The sequence below is a fragment of the Pan troglodytes genome, chromosome 17, assembly GCF_028858775.2.
Source record: "Pan troglodytes isolate AG18354 chromosome 17, NHGRI_mPanTro3-v2.0_pri, whole genome shotgun sequence".
In the NCBI taxonomy this organism is placed as follows: domain Eukaryota; kingdom Metazoa; phylum Chordata; class Mammalia; order Primates; family Hominidae; genus Pan; species Pan troglodytes.
Window position 1 is genome coordinate 49,763,016 of NC_072415.2, and position 26,080 is coordinate 49,789,095.

A 26,080-nucleotide genomic window follows, 5' to 3' on the forward strand; every position below is an offset into this window, starting at 1 on the left:
ACCAGCTTAATATTTTTGGTTTAATGAAAACAGCTATCAGTGTTAAATATAATACATGCATGCATTTATTATCCACCTCCTCTTTTTCTCTGTGAAATAGAAGTTACTTTAGTAAAAAGTTACAGTTACTTAAGTGAATGAACATGCACTAGGAACAACAGTGGCAGTGAACTATCACCTGGTAGGTGAAGTGATGTAATCTGCTTCTGTTCAGTAAGGGGAAAGATAATAATTTCAGTCTAAAGTGACTGGTTGTTTTAGAAAAAGAAAGAGGGTAGTGAAGGAAAAACCTGAATAGATATAAAAAGCTATAGAAAGGCCATGGAAAGAAAATTGTATTTGCTTTCAATTACAAGCATACCTCAGAGATATTGCAGGTTCAGTTCCAAAACCACTGCCATAAAGTGAATTTTGCAATCAAGCAAGTCACGCAATTATTTTTTGGTTTCCTAGTCCATACAAAATTTATGTTTACACTATAGTCCATTAAGTGTGCAATAGCATTAGGCCTAAAAAACAGTGTACATACCTTAATTAAAATACTTCATTGCTAAAAATTGCTACCAATCATCTGAGCCTTCAGTGAGTCATAATCATTTTGCTACTGGAGTGTCTTGATTTGATGTTGGTGGCTGCTGACTAATCAGGGGTGGTAGTTGCTGAAAGTTAAGGTGGCTGTGGCAATTTCTCAAAATAAGATAACAATGAAGTTTTCCACATCAATTGACTCTTCCTCTCACGAAAGATTTCTCTGTCGCATGTGAGGCTGTTTATAGCACTTTACCCACTTCTTTCGAAATTGAAGTCATCCCTCTCAAACCTTGCCAACTGCTTTATCCACTCTGTTTAAGTAATATTCTAAATCCTTTGTTGTCTTTTCAATAATGTTCGTAGCCATCTTCACAGAAGTAGATTCCATCTCAAGAAACCACTTTCTTTGCTCATCCATAAGAAGCAACTCTTCATCTGCTCAAGTTTTATCATGAGATTATAGCAATTCAGTCACATCTTTAGGCATCCCTTCTAATTCTAGTTTTCTACTTCCATCACATCAGCAGTTATTTCCTCCTTTTACATCTTGAACTCCTCAAAGTCACCTATGAGGGTTGGAATCAGCTTCCTCCAAACCCGTGTTAATGTTGATATTTTCACCTCGTCCCGTGATTTATGAATGTTGTTAATGGCATCTGGAATTGTGAATCCTTTCCAGAAGGTGTTCAATTTACTTTGCCCAGATCCATCAGAGGAATAACTAGCCATGGCACCTATCGCATTATGAAATGTATTTCTTAAATAATAAGACTTGAAAGTTGAAATGACTTCTTGATCCATGGTGGGCAGGTGTGAAAACAGCATTAATCTCCTCGTACATCTCCACCAGAGCTCTTAGGTGTCTAGGTACATAATCAACTAGCAGCAATATTTTGAAAATAATCTTTTTTTTCCTGAGCAGTAGATATAAACAGTGGGCTTAAAATATCTAGTAAACCATTATTTAAACAGGTGTGCTGTTATCCAGGCTTTGTTATTCCATTTATAGAAAACAAGCAGAGTAGATTAAGCTTCATTCTTAAGGGCCCTAGGACTTGGGGAATGAAAAAATGAACTTTGGCTTCAACTTAAAGTCATTAGCTGCATTAGTTACTAACAAGAGAGTCAGCCTGTCTTTGACGTTTTGAAACCAGGCATTGACTTCTCCGCCCAAGCTATGAGAGTCCTAGATGGCATTTTCTTCCAACAGAAGGCTGTTTTGTTAACATTGAAAATCTATTGTTTACTGTGGCCACCTTCTTCAATTTTCTTCGCTAGATCTTCTAGATAATTTGCTGCAGCTTCTATAATCAGCACCTGCTGCTTCACTTTGCACTTCTATGTTACAGAGATGGCTTCTTTCTTTAAACTCATGAATCAATCTCTGTTAGGTTCAAATGTTTTTTTTTCTGCAATTTCCTCTTCTCTCTCAGTTTTCATAGAACTGAATAGAGTTAGGACCTGTCTTGCTCTGAATTAGACTTTGGCTTAATTAGACCAGCTGTCGTGGCCAGTTTGATCTTCATCCAGACCACTAAAACTTTCTCCACATCAGCAATGAGACTGTTTTGCCTTCAAATCATTTGCATGTTCACTGGAGTAGCTCTTTCAATTTCCTGCAAGAACTTGTCCTTTGCATTCGCAACTTGGCTGTTTGGTGCAAGAATCTGAACTTCTGGCCTATCTCAGCTTTCAGGAGACCTTCCTCACTAAGTTTAACCATTTCTAGCTTTTTATTTATTTATATTTAATTTTTTGAGAGACAAAAATCTCACTCTGTTACCCAGTCTGGAGTGCAGTGGTACAACCATTGCTCACTATAGCCTTGAACTCTTGTGCTCAAGCTATATGCTCATCTCAGCCTTGTAAGTAGCTGGGAATACAGGTGGGCCCAACTATGCCCAGCTGATTTTTTTTTTAGTTGTGTAAAGATGAGGGCCTATCCCTACTACCCAGGCTGGACTTGAACGCCTGGCCTCAAGCAATCTTCTCACCTTGGCCTCCCAAGGTGTAGCTTTTGATTTAAAATGAAACATGCACGACTTTTTCACTTGAACACCTAGAGGCAATTGTAGGGTTATTTATTGGTCTAATCTCAATTCTGTTGTGTTTCAAAAAATAGGGAGTTCTGAAGAGAGGGAAAGAGGCAAGGAAACAACAGGTCGGTGAAGTAGTCAGGGCACACACAGCATTTGTCGAGTCGATTAAGTTAGCTGTCTTATATAGGTATGGTTCATGATGTCCCCGAATAATTAAAATAGTAACATCAAAGATCACTGATTACAGATCATCGTAAAAGATATAATTATAATGAAAATGTTTGAAATAGTACAAGAATTACAATGTGACACAGAGACACAAAGTGAACCCATGCTATTGGAAAAATGGTGCCAGTAGACTTGCTTGACACATGGTTACCACAACCTTCAATTTTGGAAAAAACTATTTTCTGTGAAGCATAATAAAGTAAAACACAGTAAAACGAGACATGCCTATAAAGTGTGTGCAAATGTTTAGTGAAAAAAACTATGAAATATGCTAAAATCTTAACAAAGTCTGTTCAGTTTTAATGGGCTTGCTTTTTTTCTTTGTTTATTGCCTTAAGCCATGATATGTAATTCTGTGTAATCTGCACAGATTTTGTGTTTTAGCAAGATAATTTTCTGGGCTTTATGCTTATTTTATTATGTCCTTGATTATTTAAGAAAACAAAAACTCCTCACTTACGAAAGAACCGCGGTTCTTTATAATCATGTTACTTTCTATGTTTATTTTTAAATATTTTATTGTCACTTTTAAATAGGTAGACCAGTATTATTTCTACCTTGAGAGGTCAAATCTCCTGACAACTGCTTTTTTTCCTTCTTCCTAGAAATGAATTTTGAATGTAAAATAAAATAAAATTAAGATAAACTCACATGATATTTTTTGCACCTAACGTATCTTTGAGATTTTTTTCAAAAGTCTCCTTTAAAAATCACAAAGATTTGTTCTACCTTATAAAAAACAGGGACCAGAAATAAGTAAGTTTATTTGACAAGTTAATATTGATTAATTTTATAGAAAGAGTTTTTCAAATCTGAAGAGATGCTGTTTCCCCACATTAAATTTCCAGGGATATACCGTTATTTAAATAAGAAAAATTATATGCTCCATAGACTGTTTCTGGAGATGGGTCAGTGCCTGAGTTCTCCGAAATATGTTTCTATTTATCAGAGTTCTGGTGTTGCTTTGCCTTATAATATTAGGCAACAATGGCGTCTTATTCTTTGTTTCCATGCCTGATTCTTACAGACTTCAAACTCTATTATTGAGTATTCTTGTTTTTATGGCAGTTTAGTTATTTGCCTAGGTTCATTAAGAATTTGCCATCTTTTTCCAAGACATAATTGAAAACATTGGCTGATAGCCAAGTTTATCTGGAATGTCATGTTTGAGAATGATGATTATTTAATCATGTATTACCAGCCACTGTTGAGTAACCACATTTGACTTTATGGAATCAATGCTTAGGAAGCACTCTTGGTAAAACTGGCCTTATAACTGGCTTTTAGGATTCTCAGCCTTAAAAGTGGGTAGGAGAAATCATTTTCAGACAGGCCCAAGAACCTCAGAATATTTCAGAGACCTTAAAAAGAAAAGAAATCACTCAATGTGTAGGTATTATAGGTGAAATCTGGTAGAGAGAGTTTCTTGGCTTGGCTTCCTAGTGTAAAGAGGCTATGAAAAATCCAATCTGATTCCTAATGAAAATTTTCAGCAAAGTAAACATGAAAAGACCTATGTAGTAAATTAACACTGTTGCTGTTTCTATGTCAATGATAAAGCTAAGACTAATGAGACCAGACTTACGTTGTGATTGAGAAAAATATTTGAGATTATTTTTGATCAAAAGAGAAGAGACTGTGGGAAAAAAAGCACTGCAATGGAAAACTAAGCATTGTCTTTAGAACAACCTTATGAACTGTCTGATTCGAATGCTATTCATTATATTCAATTATATGCATTTGTCGAAGACATTGTGGGTTTGTTTCTAGACCATTGCAATAAAATCAATATGCAAAAAAGTGAGCCACATAATTTTTTTGTTTCCCAGTGCCTATAAACATTATATTTACACAATACTGTAGTCTATTAAGTGTGCATTATGTCTAAAACAATAATGTATATAGCTTAATTAAAATTAATTTATTGTTAAAAAGTGCTGACATAGAGATATAAAGTAGGCAGTAAGCACGCAGTGTTGGAAAAATTATGCTGGTAGACTTGTTGGATGCAGGGATGCCCAAAACCTTCAATTTGTAAAAAACACAATATCTGTGAAGTGCAATAAAGTAAAGCACAATAAAATGAGGTATGCCTGCATTTCACACCTATTTATTAATTGTAAGGAACACATAGATAGGCAAACTCTATCTTTTTCAAAGAGTGTCCATTGATTTTCTCTGCTTCTATATTTAAAAAAAAACAGTTTTGTACTCATTTGTAATTCTTTTCCTTTGTGTGTGTATGTGTGTGTGTGTGTGTGTGTGTGTGTATGTATGTATATATAATTACTTTTCCTGAACTGGTGATAGCATCTTCCTTGTTCCCTCATATAAGAAAAGCCATAAAGTTTAATGTGTTTAGATTTTACATTTGTATGACGGTTCTGATTTTATCTTCTTCTGAATATTATGTTTAACAGTACTATACAAACACCTCAAGATTGCTCATGGAAAAGTAAGCATCCCTAAAATATAGAGGGGGATGCTGTCATTATTTCAACTCTCTCTCTCTCTCTCTCTCTATATATATATATACACACACACATATGTGTATATATGTGTATGTGTGTGTTTATAGTGTTACTATTTAATACACATTAGGTTTTGGAAACAAGATTAAAGATCTATCTATTGATAGATAGATAGATAGATAGATAGATAGCTCATCTGTCAGTTGTTGTCAAATACCATGTGAAAGACGGATGGAAATAGTTTATAGTTTTGGTAGAGATAGATTATAATAGTCAGGGCAAGGAATAAACAACCTCAGAGAGTTAAGTAGATATAGACGATGATATGGTTTGGCTCTGTGTCCCCACCCAAATCTCATCTTGAATTGCACTCCCATAACTCCCACATGTTGTGGGAGGGAACTGGTGGGAGATAATTTGAATCATGGGGGTGGTTCCCCCATACACTTCTCATGGTAGTGAATAAGTCTCATGAGATCTGATGGTTTTATCAGAGATTTCCACTTTTGCATCTTTCTTATTTTTCTCTTGTTGCCACCAGGTAAGAAGTGCATTTTACCTCCTGCCGTGATTCTGAGGCCTCCCCAGCCATATGGAACGGTAAGCCCAATTAAACCTCTTTTTCCTCCCAGTCTTGGGAATGTCTTTATCAGCAGCATGAAAACGGACTAATAGAGTAAGTTGTTAGTAGTAGAGTGGAGTATTGCTGAAAAGACACCCAAAATGTGGAAGCGACTTTGGAACTGGGTAACAGGCAGAGGTTGGAACAGTTTGGAGGGCTCAGTAGAAGACAGGAAAATTTGGGAAAGTTTGGAACCTCCTAGAGACTTGTTGAATGGCTTTGGCCAAAATGCTCTTAGCAATATAGACAATAAGGTCCAGGCTGAGGTGGTCTCAGATAGAGATGAGGAATTTGTTGGGAACTGAAGCAAAGGTGATTCTTGTTATGTTTTGGCAAAGAGACTGACTGCATTTTTCCCCCACCTAGAGATTTGTGGAACTTTGAACTTGAGAAAGAGGATTTAGGGTATCTGGCAGAAGAAATTTCTAAACAGCAAAGCATTCATGAAGTGACTTTGGTGTTGTTAAAGGTATTCAGTTTTATAAAGTAAGCAGAGCATAAAAGTTTGAAAAATCTGAAGCCTGACAATGTTATAGAAAAGAAAAATCTATTTTCTGAGAGAAATTCAAGCCTGCTGTAGAAATTTGCACAAGTGATGAAGAACCAAACGTTCATCTCCAAGACAATGGGGAAAATGTCTCCAGGCCACGTCAGAGGTCTTCATGGCAGCCTCTCGCATCACAGGCCTGGAGGCCTAAGAAAAAATGGTTACGCCGGCCGACCCAGGGTCCCCGTGCTGTGTGAAGTCTAGGGACTTGGTGCCCTGCATCCCAGCCATTCCAGCCATGACTAAAAGAGGCCAAAATACAGCTCGGACTGTTGCTTCAGAGGGTGGAAGCCCCAAGCCTTGGCAGCTTTTCTATGTTGTTGAGCTTGTGAGTGTACAGAAGTCAAGAATTGAGGTTTGGGAACCTCCGCCCAGATTTCAGAAGATGTATGGAAATGCCTGGATACCCAGGCAAAAGTTTGCTTCAGGGGCGACGCCCTCATGGAGAACCTCTGCTAGGGCAGTGCAGAAGGGAAATGTGGGGTCAGAGCCCCCACACAGAGTCCACACTGGGGCACTGTCTAGTGGAGCTGTGAGAAGAGGGCCACTGTCCTCCAGACTCCAGAATGGTGGATCCACTGACAGCTTGCACCATGCACCTGGGAAAGCCGCACACACTCAATGCCAGCCCGTCAAAACAGCCAGGAGCGGGGCTATACCCTGCAAAGCCTCAGGGGTGGAGCTGCCCAAGACCATGGGAATCCACCTCTTGCATCAGCGTGACCTGGATGTGAGACCTAAAGTCAAAGGAGAACATTTTGGAACTTTAAAATTTGACTGCTCTGCTGGATTTCGGACTTGCGTGGGCCCTGTAGCCCCTTTGTTCTGGCCAATTTCTCCCCTTCTAAATGGCTGTATTTATCGAATACCTGTACTCCTATTGTATCTAGGAAGTAACTAGCTTGCTTTTGATTTTTCAGGCTCATAGGCAGAAAGGGCTTGCCTTGTCTCAGATGAGACTTTAGAACGTGGACTTTTGGGTTAATGCCGAAATGAGATAAGACTTTGGGGAACTATTGGGAAGGCATGAATTGTTTTGAAATGTGAGGACATGAGATTTGGAGGAGCCAGGGGTGGAATGATATGGTTTGGCTCTGTGTCCCCACCCAAATCTCATCTTGACTAGTACTCCCATAATTCCCATGTGTTGTGGGAGGGACCTACCTGGAGGGAGATAATTTGAGACGTGGGAGCAGTTTCCCCCACACTGTTCTCGTGGTAGTAAATAAGTCTCATGAGATCTGACGGTTTTATCAGGGATTTCTGCTTTTGCATCCTTCTCATTTTTCTCTTGCTGCCACCATATAAGAAGTGCCTTTTGCCTCCTTCCATGATTCTGAGGCCTCCACAGCCATGTGGAACTGTAAGTCCAATTAAACCTTTTTTTTTCTTTCCAGTCTCGTGTATGTCTTTATCAACAGTGTGAAAATTGACTAATACAGATGATACAGACAGATATAGAGATACAGATATGGATGTAAATATATATGTGTGTGTGTGCATATATATAGTATAGAGCTTTTGTGAAGTAGTCTAGGATAGTTTGATGGTCCCTGGGGCATTTGAATAGGTTTTAGTTAGAATAATCGAAACATTGACTAAATTTAGCCATTTATTTTTTAAACTATCATGTGGGTGGATCTGTAAATCACATACAATGGAAGTAAAAGGATGATTCAGTGTGAAGGTGCCAAGTGGAATGCAGATCTATGTGCTGCATGGAACAGGAGCTGCCTAAGCTGCACCAAGCTCAGCCATGTGCCAGAATCACGGCTTGAGCAGGCTCTCTGAGCTTTATTGTCAACTTTAAATGATAAGATAACAGCAGCTTCCTAGAAGATTGCTTTAAGAATTGCAGATTAATCATGTAAGTATCTCATACCTAATTAGAACTTATAAAGTAGTTGCAATTATTATTGTTGGAAACAACTCTCTCTATGCTTTAGTCATTTTTGAAGGTGTGTGCTTATGTCTGTATCTGTGTGTGTCTAGAAGGAGTCCTTTTCTACAAAATAGAGCATTTTATTCTTACTATCTTGTATAGTGAAGTTTAAGTTATCCTCATTTCTATTGCTTCATTCCTCTTAAATATGCTTTTCAGCTTTTGACCATCACTGGGCCTCTCTGGCCACTTTAACAGAAGCCACTTTTAAATTTTGGGGCCATCAGAGGAACTTCATGAACTTTCATTTGGACTGTGGACTTTCAAAAAAGTTGCTGTCGTGTTTTCTGTTCTTCTCAGAAAAAAACAAATGTTTTAAGAGCATAAGAAATGCTGACATATTGTAGTGTTTCTGTGGGTTCACTGGCAAAAATGTGAGTAAAAGAGATTATGCTCATGCTGGTATATTTATTAGGAAGAGAATATGTAGAAACCAAGAAGTACTTGTTTTAACTTATACATTTGTGACAAGAGTTAAATTTGAGTTATTTTTGTCTTCTCTCCCAAATGGGGCACAACTAGAATGAGCTGGGGAAGACAGTTGTCACAAATGCACAGAATATAACTTTCAAGGGAGAAACTCAGATGTAGGTGTACTCAGTTCTGGCCTAATGTAGTCTGCATATCTGGCAGTTAGCCTGTCCCTGAGCTACATTTCCAAAACCTATTCCACTATGTAATCACCTGTAATTTATTTCCTGTCTTAAAGAAACCAGAAACCACTGCTAAGTATCAGTTGACCAATGCTGACTTAGTGTCTGATCTGTTCACTGTACTCTGCTGGGGCACTGGGAGCGAGACCCAGAAGTATGAATATTTAAACTGATTTCAGGGAGTTTATAGCCAAGTTATGTAAAAGGACATACACCTTGGAATATTGTGAGGTATAAAATAAGGTTAGCTAACATCATTGGATATTTAATGTTTACTCTGTGCCAAGTTCTACTTTATGGGAGATTCTCACCACAACTCTTTGGTAAGTCGTATTATCATCCTCATTTTACAGATGGAGAATCTGAGAAACAAGCAGTTACTGAAAAATGTCCTAGGTCACATAAGTAGTGAATAGGCTTTCTAGGGTGTAAGGGCAAGAGATTTGGTTGAAGAGCATATGCTCTAGCCACTTTACACCAGGAAGAGACAATGCCTGCTTTAGGAGCCCAGAGTATTAGGTCCCTGTGAACTGGGTCCTCCACAAATGGCTTTGAGAAGGAAAAATTTATGCTGGACTTTTAAGGATGAATAAGGTATGTTGAGATTTGAACTGGCACAGTAGGAGGGAGACAAGACCACCAGTCAATTTGAGGGATAAAATGAGAAGAATATCTGGGTTCATTGTTTTGAAATCTGTCCATCCATTCCGTTATCTCCATTTCATGTCTCCATCTCACTTTGATTCTGACTCTTAAGTCTAGTCACAGCAGCAGAATGAAAGTCTGACTCATGAAAATGATCTATACTGCTATATGCTAAGAATGTGAGGTGGGTAGGAGAGTGTGTGCCCTATCTCTCATCATCCTGAGTGAAGAAACTGATTCCAGAGGAATTGGAATATGAAAAACTGAGACACTACAACTTTTACTTCTACCCCACACAACTTCAATAATGTATGACTTATTTAATAAAACTTTTAATTGCATATATTCCAAATACAAAATGAGAAAATGTTCTTATACAAAAAGAGTATTTTCAGGTACTTTATCAACTCTATAATGTGGGAGAGGAGTAGCGACTCCATTTAGAGTGGGTTCTTTACACTAAAAGTCATTCTCACCTATTTCAACATCTTTATTAAGAGTGTGGTCATGTTACCAAGTAAAAATTATAGAGCCTTCCCCATGCCCAAGATATCTGGTATAAAAAAATCTGTATAAAATAATAATACAAGTTTTTAAACCAGGAGGAAACCGCAGAGATAATGTTACTTATTATATTAACCAGGAAAAAGACTTCCCCAAATCATAGCTTTCATTGGTGGCAGGGACGTAATTGGAACAATCGTTTCTAAAAATATATTTTTTACTATATAGAGAGCTCATATGACATCTAATCCTGCATTCCTGGCACAATGACCCTGATGTCCATTTTTAGCTGGTACTGTTATTGACAAGGTATAGTTTTCAGCTATCCTCTAAACTCCTATAAAGACTTTGTCCTTGTATTTTCAGGTCACACAGCATCTAGCTGAGTATCTGGAGCCCAGCGCATTTGTAAAACTGATGGGTGGTGGTGGGGAATACCAGATGTAGCCAAATTACATGTCTTTGAAGAAGATGTGAAAATTGGCAGATTCTTAATCTTGAGGCATGCAATGAGTACTTTAAACCTGGAGGTTAGGGTATGGAAGAGAGTGAATTTGAACATTTACTTTAAAATTTGTGCGAACAAAGGAGAGTGAGTTTGAAACTTTAACCCTGACATCAAAATTAAATCTGTAAAAAATAAAACTTCCCATTAAATGAAACTCAAAATAGAAGTAAATAAATAAATACAAAGTTGGCATGAATACCCTTGCTAACAGAAGCTGCTGAATTTCCCACACCTCTTACAGTGATTAATCCCTTCCTACAGGCCAAAACCTAATTATAAACCATTCTAATTAGTCAGGAAATAGGACTACTATTCCTTGTTGAGAAAAAAAAAATGTATAGGAGGAAACACTACTACTGCATGAGAACTCCAGAATGAGGCAGGGGAAATTTAGGTGTTAACGCAAATCCGAGGTCTCATGCCATGAAGCTTATTTCCTTGCATCAGTTGACTACTGCCTATATATTTTTATGAGGCCTCTTCAGTTTATTTTGCTGCTTTAAGTCCACTTAGTACCAGTTTCACTGTAGCAAGCCTTTAAACTTAAAGTAAGTGTTATGTAAAATATTATTTAGATTTTACATAAAATGTATCTTCAGAACTTTCAAGTGCTCTAGGGCAAAAAGAGAAAATCTTCTAAGAAAAAAATCTTAATATTCCAGATACAATGAGTTTGTTTTACATTATCTTTCTTACTTTTCCCCCCTCTGGACTATTTTCACTTGGGTTCCTTTCATATCCCAGTTAGCAAAGGAATTGACCAGAACTAAGAACAGCCCTAGAGCAATAGCTAAAATTCTGCTATGCTTGTCAGATACTGTCTGACCACTGATTACTGCCCGAGGGGAGTTTGTTTTCTTTATAAACTTTTTGGTGGGTTTTTATTGCCAGAAAAACAGCTTTTATTCCTCTCAGGAGAAACTTCAGGATTGTGTTGAGGAAAGTATGAGCTTTTGATATTTTATTATTATTTTAAATCATGAGTTTTGTGTGCTATGTTAAAGGGTGAAAGACAGGCCTTTTCATTAAATTGAAATAAGGAGAACATCATAATAATAGATGATACAAATGTGATCGACCTGCAAACTCGCCTCAGGCAAAGGTTTACATGAGTCATGATAGATACATGCAACAGGAATCTGTTGTTTCTCCTACATTTCACCTATGGAAAACATACCATTTCATCAATTCTTGGGATTAAGTAAGGTGTTATCAGTCAGAGTCTCAGAAGAAAACAGAATTCACCCCAGGTTCAGATGAAACTAATGAAGACATTTTAATAGAGGTGTGGATAGGTTTAGGGGGAAAAAAGAGTGAGGTGTTCAGATACTAGCAACAGTGAGAAGCCTCTACTATCCTCAGGGCCAAAGGATTTCAGGGAGGCAATAGTCCCAGTAGAGCCCACTGGCAACTGGAAATATGGAAGAAAGGGCTTGCTGTAGGAACACAGGGCAGAACAGACAAGTATAGAGAAGTGTGCAGTGGGTGGGAGGGCCAACGGAGAATAACCAACACTTGAGAAATTGATCTATGGATTTGCAGTAGTTCTGGAGAGATTTCTTTTGGTCTAGTTTATGCTTTAAAGGAAAAAAACTTAAAAAAAATATGCTCTCTGGCTTTGTTGCTTTTTTTGTTTTGTTTTGTTTTGTTTTGAGACAGTCTCACTCTGTTGCTCAGGCTGAAGTGCAGTGGCACGATCTTGGCTCACTGCAACCCCCGCCTCCCAAGTTCAAATGATTCTCCTGCCTCAACCTCCTGAGTAGCTGGGATTACAGGTGCACACCACCATGTATGGCTAATTTTTGTATTTTTTATTAGAGACGGGCTTTCACCATGTTGGTCAGGCTGGTCTCGAACTCCTTACCTCAGGTAATCCGCCCGCCTTGGCCTCCCAAAGTGCTGGGATTACAGGCGTGAGCCACTGCGCCCAGCCAAGACTTTAGATTACTGCTTTTGCTTTAGAGGGTCGACTCATATTCTGTGTTTAGAGGGTCGACTCCATGTCTGTGGTTTCTCCCCCAAGGAGAATTATTTTCTCATCTAGAATATAAATTCCTTTAAGACTAGGAGGACTCAGTCATTGAGAACCCATTAAGTTTTGTATGAAGTAAAGTAACAAATACTCTGATTTGTAGCCTGGAATGCTGGTCATTATTTATACTAATAACCAATATTCATACTCTTCCTTCTAAAGACATGGTAGGATTGCACTTCTCTCCTCTTTAGAAGTTAGGCAGGGATATATTATTGCTCTGGCCAGTGAAATGTGATAGTAAATAATATCCGTCATGTGGAAGTAGAAGCCTTTATGGACCAGTGCCCCATTCCCACGTTCCCTTCCAGATTCTGAGCTATCCCAGATGCCAGAACTCAATTAGTGTGCCTTCTCTAACGAGTAGGGTATAGGACAAAGCCTCTCACTGATCCAGGATGTACAACTTGGGTAGGTAAGGGGGAAATTGTTTTATTTAAAGCCTCTGCAGTTATGGATTATTTATTATTGCAACTTATACAATTATGATTAATCCAGAAGTTTATAGAAATGTCACTAACTAGTTTAATAAAACACTTTAAATCCCATTGGTTAAAAATAAAAATAAGACCATATCAAACAAGGCTACCAAAAATAGGGAACGAAAGCAGCCTATAAGACATACTGTAGGGGCTTCTTTCTAAGGAGATTAGTAAAAACAAATATATCAGTATAAACACAGATACGGCTGCACCTTAATGTATATGTATAGAAAGAGAGAGGTAGGGGCCATGAGGGAATTTACTTGCCTGCAGTAGAAGTTTTGAGATAGAAAACTGTTCTGGAAGTATACACGCATAAGTAAAGCTGGCCTAGATTATCAAGTGAGCAGAGTTCATAAAACCCCAGTATCAAAGGATTGAGGAAGATCTTGAAAGGTCACTTGGTTTATTCACCTCTTTTCAAGGAGGATCACACCAAAACCATAGTGAAAAAAAAAAAAAAAAAAGAAGCTATTCTATTTTTAAGGCCATCTGTAGAAGAAGATTTTCCCTGGTCAGAACTGTTTTTCAGCTAGTATCAAACTTTCTATTTTGAGTGAAACGCCTCACTTACATTCAGAACACTAAATGCGTCACTCAACATCTGTATTCATTTCCTTGGGCTGCTGTAACAAATAATTACAAACTGTACAGAAATTTATTCTCTCACAGTTCTAGAGGCTAGAAGTCTAAAATCAAGATTTCAGTAGGGCCATGTTCCTTTTGAAAGCTCTAAGAGGTGTCATCCTCCCTCACCTCTTTGTAGTTTCTGATGGCTCCTGGCAATTCTTGGCTTCCTTGGCTTGCAACCATAGCTCTCCAAGCTCTGACTCCATTGTCACATGGTTCTTCCCTGTGTGTCTTTCAGTGTGTCCTCTTTGTTTAAGGTCATCAGCCATTGGATTTAGGGCCAAATCTAATCCAGTTTGAACTCATCCTAACTTAACTAGTTACAACTTCAAAGACCCAGTTTCCAAATAAGGTCACATTCTGAGGTTTCTGGTAGACATAAAATTTTGGGCAATACTGTTAAACCTACTACAGCATCCTTTATGACTTGTCCTGAAGCAGAAAACATCAATTTTTTTAAGAAAGAACTGTACCCTAAGTGTTTTTTCTTGCAGTCAATTCAAAATTTGTAGCTCATTTAATGGGGATGGCTTTCATTTTACTATTATTGTGATGGTTTAAATTAAGGCAAAATTATTTTAAAATGTCATCATGAATATGATCTTTGTGCTGGTTTTTGGTGGGAAGAGAGAAACCAACCTAAGATCCAGCACTGAACTTGCAAAAATAATGATTTTTTGACTCTAGCTGATTAAATGAATGAGATGAACACACTTGATGCACACAACATGTCAAGCTGTATTATGACACAGTGGACAGCGTGGGGCTTCTTTAGCCATAAATACTGCGAAAGATGTGGACAGAGGCAATGCAGTATGCACTGAAGTTAGAAAGATTTTAAGGAGGAGAAAGAAGACGTAAAGGGTAGATAGGATTTTATGAAAGAACATATGTTGTATCTAGTTGAGAGAACTACAAAATAAATCAGTAAAACGGGGTAAGAAGCAGCTGTCCATAGAATTGACTGGCCACAGAGATCTGGCCATAGAAGAGCATTTTAAAATAGAATGAGGGGCTTTGATTTATAAAAGTGAGCCAGGACCTGCATGTAAGACTTTCAATGTCAAATTAAATTCAAGCACCATTCTAATGGTGCTGGGGAGGCCCTAAAATCTCTGGGCCCCAGAAAGATATGGTATAGAGGATATTGGGAGAAAGTGGCCTTGGTGACAGAGTGAAGGTTGTGTTTTAGGGATGGGAGTTTAAAGATTGTTGCAATGGGCCAGGCAAATTTTGAGGGCTTGTTTCTTAATGAGTAATGGGAAATCATAACATGACGGCCATCAGATGAAAACTCTTGCTTAGGACAAGGGTGCTCCATAGAGAATATTCCACTGTGGGATTTATGTTGCTTTTCTAGCAATGGTCTATAGAGAAGAACATTTTCCTTCCCCGTGAGCCCCTTCATTCCTCAGGACATGGGAAAACCACCGTCACCCTCAGTGTGTGACATCCACTGTTGTGGCTGCTCTCCACTTAACCTGAGTTTCATTTAAAAGATTAATAATAAAAAAAGAACGTTCTCAGCCTTCACCTTTGGAAAAAAATCTCCTTATTCAGCAAAAGATAATGTAAGGTTGCCCTGTTAACTCAGCCTTGCAGAAAACATTCCTGTCAGTTGGCATGAGCTTTCTTCCTTTCACCTCAGGCAGGTGGTAAAGGCATTTTGCAAAAGAGGATTCCAAATTAGGTTAAGCACCAAAATAGGGAAATGACCTGGCTCACCCTGGTGGGGAGAGATTGAACTGTTGAAGTATATCCAAATTCACTCCTTTCAAGCCATGTTTCAGTGAGGTTTTGAGGGGAATAAAAACGGAAAAAATGGTCGACTCTGATGGCTTTCCAACTTTCTTTTAACAAGCCCTATCCCAATGTTCTGAGGCTGGAATACCCCACTAAATGATAATTTTACTTGCTGGTTTTATTTCAACCACACAATCCTTTCTTTGAGCATATCTTAATACCACTTTCTTTGGAAGGTGTTGGATGTCCTTTATCCCAGGGGCATGTGCACATAAGCAATGCCTCCTGGAGGTTGAAGCTTCTATAAGATACACAAAGATGATATTATTTTCATGAAATACCAGATATCAGGGCAGGTCATAGGAGAGTTATAATAGGAAGAAAGTTTCTATTATCAAACTTTGCATCAGCCAATTATATAGAATCCTACCCAAACTAATTTTTAATGCAGGGAGGCTCTGCCCTTAAGCTCATAGGCCTGTCCCCTAATAGATTGTTGCCACGTTTAGGGAAGCAAACCATTTATCTTATGGTTCTCCTGTGGCTGATGTGCATTCACAGGATTCAGGGCCTGAGCGATAACCCTTTGTCCAGGGAATATTTATAAGAAAGGTGTGTCTTCCTTTGATTAAAATGTCTCTCATCTTTCCCAAATCTACAAAGATCCTGTTGACTCAGTGTGATACTCTGTCTCCTGGATTGTTTCTCCTTCTCTGAAAATGTTCCCTGGCCACTCCAGCTTTTATTGAGGCCTACTTGCCTCTAAATGTCTACAGCCACATTTAGCATCTAGCCATGTGCATATTTATTGAGGTGGTCTTTGCAAGGTATTTAATGTTTACTAAATTAATCAATGGAGTCCATGGAGAGAAATAATTCCTAGATAGGCTATTCAGAAAAAGATGAGTCTCTAAGTATGAGGCTTGAGTTTCTCTACTCATTTACAATATTGAAAGACATCAAAAGTTTTGTCCCAGTGTTTCTGATCTTCTTTGAGATGATGACATCACCTTTATCTAGACATCTGTAAAGAATGGGGGGAGAAGGATGTCTACTTCACAAAGATTGAAATAATTAATAAAAGTCTATGCTACGCCTATTTCAGTATTGACTTCTTCAGTGACACCACTGGGGAATATAGAAACATTTCATTTTCTATTGGGATCAGGAAAACCTTTCTACTTCTCTTTCATATTAGATCAAATAAAGGCACAAACTCTTTTGTGAAGGTGAAGGACAATTCTTCTCTATTTCTTGATAAGTCAAAGAATGAATAAATATTTTAAAAAGAATTTCCTTCCCCATTTTGGCCTCCTTATAGGATGACTAGCCAATGTTCAGAGAGCTGAAATCTCATTTGTGTAGGCCTGAAAAGACATATTATATCTTATTCTAATAAAGCTTTTTACTTTGCTCTTAGTTGCCAAGGTAGTATACAGGGAGGAGAGAGATTTCCATTAACTTAGCATCATCTTACTATTAAAATATTAAATCCCTCTCATTTCAAAATTTTGTAAAAAATATATCAGAGGACATTTTCAAAGTATGTGGCTTAGAATGTAGGAAAATAGACAACTTAAGTTCAGAAAACTTTTAATCAGCTCTTATTCTGGGACTAGACCCTTGATTTTGACCGAATCACTTCGGTCCTTTTGAGTCTCAGTTTCCTTATCTATCAGATAAACACTGGGTCGTGGGAGTGTTTTAAAGCTCAAAGGAAAGAACATATGTGAAAATTCTAAGAAAAATATAGGACGTGGTGTAACAGCTTTTTCCATTTCCATGGCATTGTTATTTTTAGCAATATTTCTGTGTAAGAAACTGAACTGTTGAAATACTCTGATTACAGCACTAATTTATAAAAATAACTATGTATTTATTCAATAATACAATGAATACCTGTGAAGCCCTGGCCAACCCAGCAACTAGCACATTAAAAGTAACTTCTATCTTCCAGTGTTCCTCTTGAGCACACCTGCCTGCTTCCACAACCCAGAAAAACTAAGAACTGGGAATTTATACCTATTTGTATACTATGCATATGTGAAATGTATTTGTAATATAAATTAACAAACATATGTATAAATATATATGTGTGTTTATATATCACACACACACACACACACACACAAACAGCTAAAGCTAAACATTCCTCAGTTATATTAAGTTAGTATTAGCTGTTGTTTTAACTTCTAGTTCCAATAAATTACTTTTTTACTGAATATTCTTAAGTAAGTTCATCAAAATTGTAGCATTTGACTTGAGTTTATTTTCACACATGTATACTATTCTATTGTGTGAATATACCACACACTATACGACTATTCTCATTTTGATGAATTTTTTTGTTGTTTTAATCTTCCGTAGATTGTTGCTATTACAAATGGTGTTGCTATAAATTTTGTTGTATACCTTTGGTGAACATGTGTAAGGATTTTCTTCTAGGTATTTACCAAGGAGTCAAATCATTGTGATAATAGGTTATATGAATATTCACTCTTAGATGATCATATCAAACTGCTTTCCAAAGTGGTTGTACCAGTTTACACTCAACACCAGAGTTTAAAAGAGCCTATTTGTATTTCAACATTTGGTATTATAGACTTGTTAATTTTTGCCAATCACATTGCATTAAATATAACCTTACTTTGGGTTTTATTCACTTAATTCAATATCACTAAAGACTTTGAGCATCTCTTCTTATATTTAATGATTATATGTGTTTCTTCATATATATTTATTTTAGTGGGAGTGCCATGTCGTTTTTAGGCCTAGTGCTATATCTTAGTGCATTCAGTTAGAGTTACAAAAGACTGGGAACTCTTTTTCATTTCTTTGGATTCTCTCAAATAGTATCCAGAAAAGTGTTTTGCCAGCAGGAGTTTCCTCCATAAGATGAATGGCTTCTATGACTTCCTGTGTCTTCTCAATTGGAAAGCCTATAGGAAGATTTAAAGTTTATACGGTGCTTTGCTGGGCACGAAACAATGATAAATACACATTACCTAATTCCTTCTTTTAGGAACTTGAAATCTTGAAGAGATAGTCACATCGATTTAAACCCTCACCGTTTTATCACTTCTTCATTTATTTTTCTACCTTCAAGTTTTGTTTCATTCTGGCCAAAATGAAGGCATGATGTAATTTACATTAATAACTCTCAAATATTTGAAATAATATTAACAAAAATTTTCAATATATTAATAATAGCCAAAATTTCAATAGTAAAGAAAATGTAAAAAAAATATTGATTTGGCATATCAGATAGGATTATCTCAGCAGGCAAACTTTTCAACTTCCCATAAAGGGACATAAAAGCACATAATGGGACTATATGCTTTTCAGATGCAGTCTCTGTCTGCCTACTTTCAAATCAGTGACTGAAGATGTATACCACATCCAGGATTCCTAAATTATACTTCATTTGAGGCTTTACAGAATCTAACTTCAAAGCTACTCTGAAGAGCTTTGTGGGTTACCCAACTTCAAAGGGTACTTGAGATTATTTAACATCATTAAACAGAGCAATCTAAGAGACAAAGACACAGGCTAAAGTCAAAGCAATTTTAAAGACACTATACATCATTGTCTTTGCTATTACTTTTCTTTTCAACTTACTTAAAACTGTCACCCTTTACCCATTCATATGCATGTCCAAAGTTTATGCGTGTTTTGGGGGAAACTTTGTACTCAAACCTTGGCCTTATCATTTCCTGAGATTTTTCTCATTTTGTCTTAAATGTTCCTTGATATTTCTGGCTCCAGGATATTGACTAAGCATGTGAATTCCTCTTTAAACAAATACAATAGCCTATTTCCAAAAGTCATACTATGAGGCACAGCTGTCACAACATCTGACAAATATTCACAGCCAAGGATATGACCTAGCAAGTCTGAATGCACTTTCTCATTTTTCTCATATTTTCACATTTATCTCTCCTTCATTCAGAAGCATTTGTCAACCTGCCTCTATCCATGGCAGCCCTTCTTATTTTAATGTTCTCACTCTTACCCACAAACTAAATTTACATTTCTTGCTGTTATAAATTTTATATTTTTGTGTGTGGAGAAACATTCCATCAAGAAGACTGAAGCCCAGTAAACTCCCAAAGACAAGACTTTCAGAAGGTAAAGCACTCCCTTCCTTTATAGACTAGCAAAGATGAGAACAGATAAAAATAAAAATCAATAAGAAAAGGTTTTACATCAGTCTGTGAAGTTACTCTGTCTATTCTCATCTCTCTATCAAAGAGTCCTGGTAGAGGATTGAGGATATCAATAAGCTCTATGGCTTGAGTCTAACTCTGCAAAGGTATTTTTGGTAATGTGAATTTATTGTGTACAGAATATAAAAACATAGGTACAATATGACACTCAAATTATATATATGTTATATATAATTATACAATTATATATATATATACACACACATATGTATATATATTTAACTAGATTCCATTTTATACGTGTCTTTCAATTAGTTAAAATTCCAGAAATACAAAACAGAAAAATATCTTAAAGGTCATCTGCCCCATCCTCTATTGATAAGTAGAATGACCATATAATTTATTGTCCAAACATATGTACTCTTGGAAATGAAAAAGCATACTACTAATAATTAGGTAGATATAACAGGTATTAGCAGAACTATGACAGGCAACGAAGGGTAAATGGTTATCCTAGTCTTAAAGATTGCATTAAGTAGTTTGGGCTCTTCATTGAAAGCGCTACACAACATCAGAAACCAGGTTTCCTAGTGTCTCGTTAAGAATACATTGTAACACATGAGTTAACTAGCTCGTGGTCTTTCAGTCTGAAATATGCATTGATCATTTTGCCCAAGGTCTGAAGACAAGTCACATCAAACCACTGACCTAAGAAAAATGGAATTAATGTTGCAACTGCATTCTCCTAACTTCTCACTGGACTTGAGATGGTAAAGGATTCTGACAGCATGCTTTCCCCTTGGGCAAACCAAACAGGGCTGACATGATCCACTTTGATTTGGCCAACTTGTCAATGAGAGGCATGATGACCTTCTGCACATATGTACTCATCTCACAAACTCCCTGGGTGCAGAGGTTGTGTCCTGCATCTGATTCAGGGAGGAATGACCATTTCAGGTGGTTTTTCATCAATAGTTATCCTGGTTGCTCTATTTTGCACTCTGGTGTCTGCAAAACATGTTTGCTATTCTTGCTTATTTTGTCTTTAGTTTAGCATATACTGAACACCTGTTGGGTACAGAAATATGCTAGGGAATATTACATATATTACTGTGACTTATTGTGTATTAAGATTTTAATAATTTCTCTTCCAGGTGAGTCAGACAAATTTGTTTTGTATCTTACAGGCTGCTTGCTTTACTATGGGTCCTAAGGATACACAGGAAGCCTTCTGCCAGACACTTTCTGCCAGGTTTCCAATGGTGGGAGAAAGATTTATTAAGATTGCTGTTTAAGAAATACTCCTCTAATATATGCATCTTCACTTACAAAAAAAAAAAAGCAAAAAATGAAATTCCTGCTGTATTTCAGTCCTCCCATTTCAGAACAGTGAAGACATTCCAATTTGTTCAAATATACTTTACCGAAGGAAATTTGTAGAGGAAGATTCCAGAGTGAGTCTGGTTCTTATTGACAAATATCTGTTGAAGAATTATATGGGTGGAGCCCTTCTCTAGGCCTTATAGGTCTTCTTGCTCGAGAGAAGATTAAAATCTGTGAGAAGGAATAATTCAAGGACACAAATGACTTTGTTGTAAGGATAAGGCAAGTTGTAGCATAATAAAACTCAAAAGATTATATTAGAAGTTTAAAGTAGTAAGGAGACAGAAACTTTTCATGGGGAAAATGATATTTAAGGTGGGATTTGAAGAAATGATAAAGTTGTGACTTAGACAAACAGAAAGCAAACATTTTCCGGGTAGAAAAAAAAATAGTATGAGTTTCAGCATGGAGACAGGAAAATATCCAAAAGATTATGATTAGGTAATATACAAAGTTCACCTTAGCTGGAATTTGGGGACAAAAAAGAAATAATGCAAGATTAACAATAGCTCAGATGATTCTAAATTCCTTCTCAGAAGAAATCAAAAGGATACATATTAGTATATTCAAAACCAATGCTAATTTTTCATAAAAGACAACTTTTAAAATATGAGGCTTTGTTCTTTTTAAAGCTCTGTTACGCACATTATTTGACATAATTTTCATAATGTATCTGTGCGATAGATAAGGCAGTTACTATTTCCATTTTATGGGTTGGATAACTGAGATAAACAGAGGTTTATTGCTAACCTGGTGGGCAGGTAGATACCCTCTCTTCCCTTCTCTCTCCCACCAGAAGCAAAGTGCTTGGTCAAAGAGCAATACCTTTCCACACGCAGGAGGTTTTCTTTCCTGTTGAGATTTTATTTGAGTTTTGAAAGTGGGACAATGTTTTTGTCAGGAAACTTCAGTGGATGAAACCACTGCTTCAACCCTGCTAATAACGCTGCTGCACTCAAACTGTGAGCAAAACCTCGCCAACTCCAAGCTGCTGCTGCTCTGCAATCTCATCAGTCCACCTGCCGTGCACCTTGCGCTTTAGTCCCAACTCCTAGGCCCAATCAACTGAATATCTGCTTTGGCTTTGGGTCTTGGCCTATGATAACTGTCACTGCTGCCTGCTGTCCTCATTGCCATCTCCAGGCCCAGCATCCAGACCCCTAATGCAACTGACCAGCTTCTGGGCTGGCAGACACCATTGTGCAGATGGGGTCAGTATGAATGTCCAAGTGGCAAATCAAAGTAAATGCAGATGGGAACACAAGATGTAGATCAGAGCCATGAATCCAAATAAGATGGGGGTTTAAAGAGATTAAAACTGCTAATTAGTGACCTTGGAAACATTCTCATTGGCTAAATAATAAATAAAAATTCATCTGAGTTGGTTTTACTAGTAAATTTAATTCAGGGACTATGCTGAGATGCAGTGGATTCAGCTGGTTTTTATCCCTGAGGGTCATATGCAGGTATATGAAACAGTAGGTCCATGCATTATTTGCATGCGATTAGCATGCAATTTACTCTCTTCTACCTAGACTCTGCAGTCTATTCTCAGTCTCTTTTCAAGTAAATTTCTATATTTTTTTTCTTTCAGGATGATCCTATTTATCTCTTCTCAAAGTTTTTTCCTTTATTCCACTGAAATCTTAACAGAAATACTCAGAGAGAAAAATATATCACAGAATCAGCATCCTACACAGCAAACCTCCTAGATTTAAATCAGTGAGAACTATGAATGTTCTGAGCTTTCCGAATTGCCTCTTCCCTGAATCTATTCAGAGAACATCCATAAAAGGACCTGCTAGTCTCCTGGAGCAGAAAATATACTACTTTTGAATAGGAATATCTAGGTTTGCGTTCTGGTTCCCCATTTCAAGCAAGTGAGTGAACTTCTCTGAGTTTCATTGTCCTTGGTAATTAAATGAGAGGAACAGTGATTGTCTTGTGGTCTTCACATGGTGATTGCTAGGATCAAATGAGACAGGATATGCACACGGTGAATACTGATACTGTATATAATTTTTTGGTATTTTGCTCATTTGGAATTTTGTCTTGATTTTTATTTTTAGAAATATTGCATTAAAATATTCATATTGTTTACTGAGTTTTTTCCTGTCCCTTAAGTTTTGTTCTTGAGGTGAATGCTTCACTGGCATCACTTTAGTTCTCAGACTGGGCAAGTATTATACGATGGTACCATAGTAAAGGTTTTAGCCAGCCAGGTACTGCTGGAGAAGAATAGATGAAGAGAACTACCCAATGCATGGGATATCTAAGTTAGTTTAGAGGAATCACGCTTGGACATTCAGAAAGAAACATTGACTCTATACCATTGTTAACCCTGAATCTCTCTGTGAGAAATTACTATTTCCCTTGGTCTCTCATTGCCCATGAGAATTCAGTGCCAACTCCTTAGCCTAACTTCCAAAATCCATTATCCCTCTGCTGTTCACTTAGTATTAATTCTTAAATCTACAATCGATCTGTCATTTCAGTTAATCATGACTACTATTTAGACAGCCTACTTTTATTTCAGTTTCCAATTTTCCAACTCCCTTGTTCTTCCTTCCCAGAATTCTGTTTTCCTATTCAGCAGAGAAACATTTATCAGCCACAAACTTCAAATGAGTCCTTACTTTTCTGCTAGGACTTCTCAGTCAGTTTCAGCCAAAGATGACCTCCCTTCATAAGATACACGGTGAGCACTGCCTCACTGTATAAAAACTAAGTATATCAAGTTTCTATCTCTGCTTAATGAATTTCTGTCTATATTCTGCTTTATTTATTTATTTTTCTCCAATCCACTGCTAAAATTTCATAGAGTGAAGGACATACATTTAAATTCCCCCCAGTAAGTTGTTACCAGTATTATACAAAATTAAAATACTTAATAAATATGAAAATGCACTTCCTCCCTGTATATATGCATTTAGTCACTCACATATACGCTTTTTCTCTGTTTGTAAAGGTTCATAGCACTCCTATATTTCAAGTCATATAATTCATATCATATAATTTCTATCACTTAATTTAAGGTATGGTAATTTCTTGTCCTAAAATACTTCTAGCAGTTTCTTGTGAATAAGTTGATTTCACTAAGTGGATGATTAGCTTTTCTGTGCAGGAAATTTGATGTCCTTTTCTTTTCTGTCATCTCCCAGGAATATCTACTGAAAAGCTTTAGAATTTCTGACAACATGCAGCTCAAACTCCTGATAATTATGGCTGACATAGAAAACATACTTATATGTATTTTACATATATTTATTTGTTTATATAACATATACATTTTACATATGCATAGAATACAAATATATAAAAATTTCCATTTCCTCTTTGTTTTGGGTTGTGGAAGCAGGCAGGTATGGTCAAGAGAAACACTGGAAGATGGAAGTTACTTCAGTGTTCCAGTTGCTGGTGTAGCCAGGGCTTCACAGGTATGAATTATGAAGCAGGATATTTCCCTAACCCCTCCTTAGGACTCGCAACAGGGCTACCTTGTTTACTCAGCCTGCTGCTCTCAACTCCTTGTGTGAGGGAGTGCATGAGAGAATAAGGTGGGAACTGGAGTGCATGAGCATTGGAACTGGCTGGCTGTTTCAGTGTGCCTGCAGGATTCAACTCCACCCATTCAGACCCTCTGTGTTCCACCCCTCGCGGGAGGGAGAACGCCGGTGAACAGGTGCAGGGACTGTTGCAAGCACTTTTGGGCGCCAGCAGAAGTGAATTTGTGAGCCCCGTGGCAGTGTCTAGGTGGGGGTGCCTGTGACCTCCGAAGCCCCAGAGGGAATATTACAGTGCTCTTTTAGCTCTGCCATCTGCAGAGAGCTTAAGTGTTAGCACCTCAGTTGGCCCTCTGCTTTTTCACGTGAGGTGGCTGCTTTTTGCCAGCAAGAGCAGAAGGCCAGTGTGACAGCTTTTTGTATCCACACTTGTGGCTCCCAAGCTCTTGTCCAGCACTCAAGAAAAATGAGGTCGCACAAACAAATTGAAGGATGGTAAATGCGGGGGATTTTATTGCTGATGAAGGTGGCTCTCAGTGGGAAGGGGAGCTGAAAAGGGGATGGGGTGGGTAGATAATCTTCCCCTGAATTCTGGCCATATCCAGCAGATTCCTCTCCAAAGTTATGCCATCAAGATGTCCCTCTGAAGTCAAGCCACTTCTCTCCAACGTTCAGATGTAGTCGTTCCATCTTCTGGCTGAGTCTGGGGTTTTCATAGGCACAGGATGGGATGGGGCGGGGTCATGGGTGGTTTAGGAAAAAGCAGCATTTGAGCAGGAAAACAGGGATATCAGTTCTTACTTCAGGCTGTGGTTTCACGCTTTTCAGCTTGAGGGTTGGGTTTCATCAGAGACCTGCCCTTTTCTGCCTAGAATTTCTCTGCCCCCATCCCTATAAATTATAATACTGAATAAATACATAAATACTTTTATTATAGTTCTATAATTAGAGCATGTCAACAGTTCAGCTCATAACATGAAAATATTACTAAATATTGCAATGCCACGGAAATGACAAGAGCTGTTACCCAATGTCATATTTTTTCCAGAATTGTCACAGGTGGTTTCCTTTGACCCTTGAAACACTCCCAGGACCCAGTCTTTATCTTATAGGTGAGGAAACTGAACTCAGAAAGAACTGAAGTGACTCAATTAAAGTCAAAGGACTAGTCCCAGAATAAGAGCTGATTAAAAGTTTTCTGAAGTTCATTTTCCAACACCTTCAAGCCATCTCTGAAGAAAACCTCCTAGGTTGTTTTTTATGAAACTTTGAATTAAGAAGGGTTTAATGTTTTGATAACTATGGCTCATGCAGAAAACAAAAACAAAAATTGTCATTAACTTTTTCACAGCTATTATATGCAAAGTTCATCTATGTTTGAGGAACTTATCTTTTAAACATGATTAAATATTTAGAAGTTAATCAACTGAAAATTTAAAATTCACTGAGAA

At 37.4% G+C, this 26,080-nt stretch overlaps 1 long non-coding RNA gene across 1 annotated transcript in view; it reads left to right on the plus strand.

The window, feature by feature from the left end:
• Nucleotides 1-8,163: 8,163 nt before the first annotated feature.
• LOC129137841 (uncharacterized) overlaps nt 8,164-26,080 on the plus strand; it is a 64,296-nt gene continuing 46,379 nt past the window's right edge. Inside the window, exon 1 of the long non-coding RNA XR_008540662.1 lies at nt 8,164-8,305. This is a non-coding gene — a long non-coding RNA (uncharacterized LOC129137841). The remainder of the gene's footprint in view (nt 8,306-26,080) is intronic.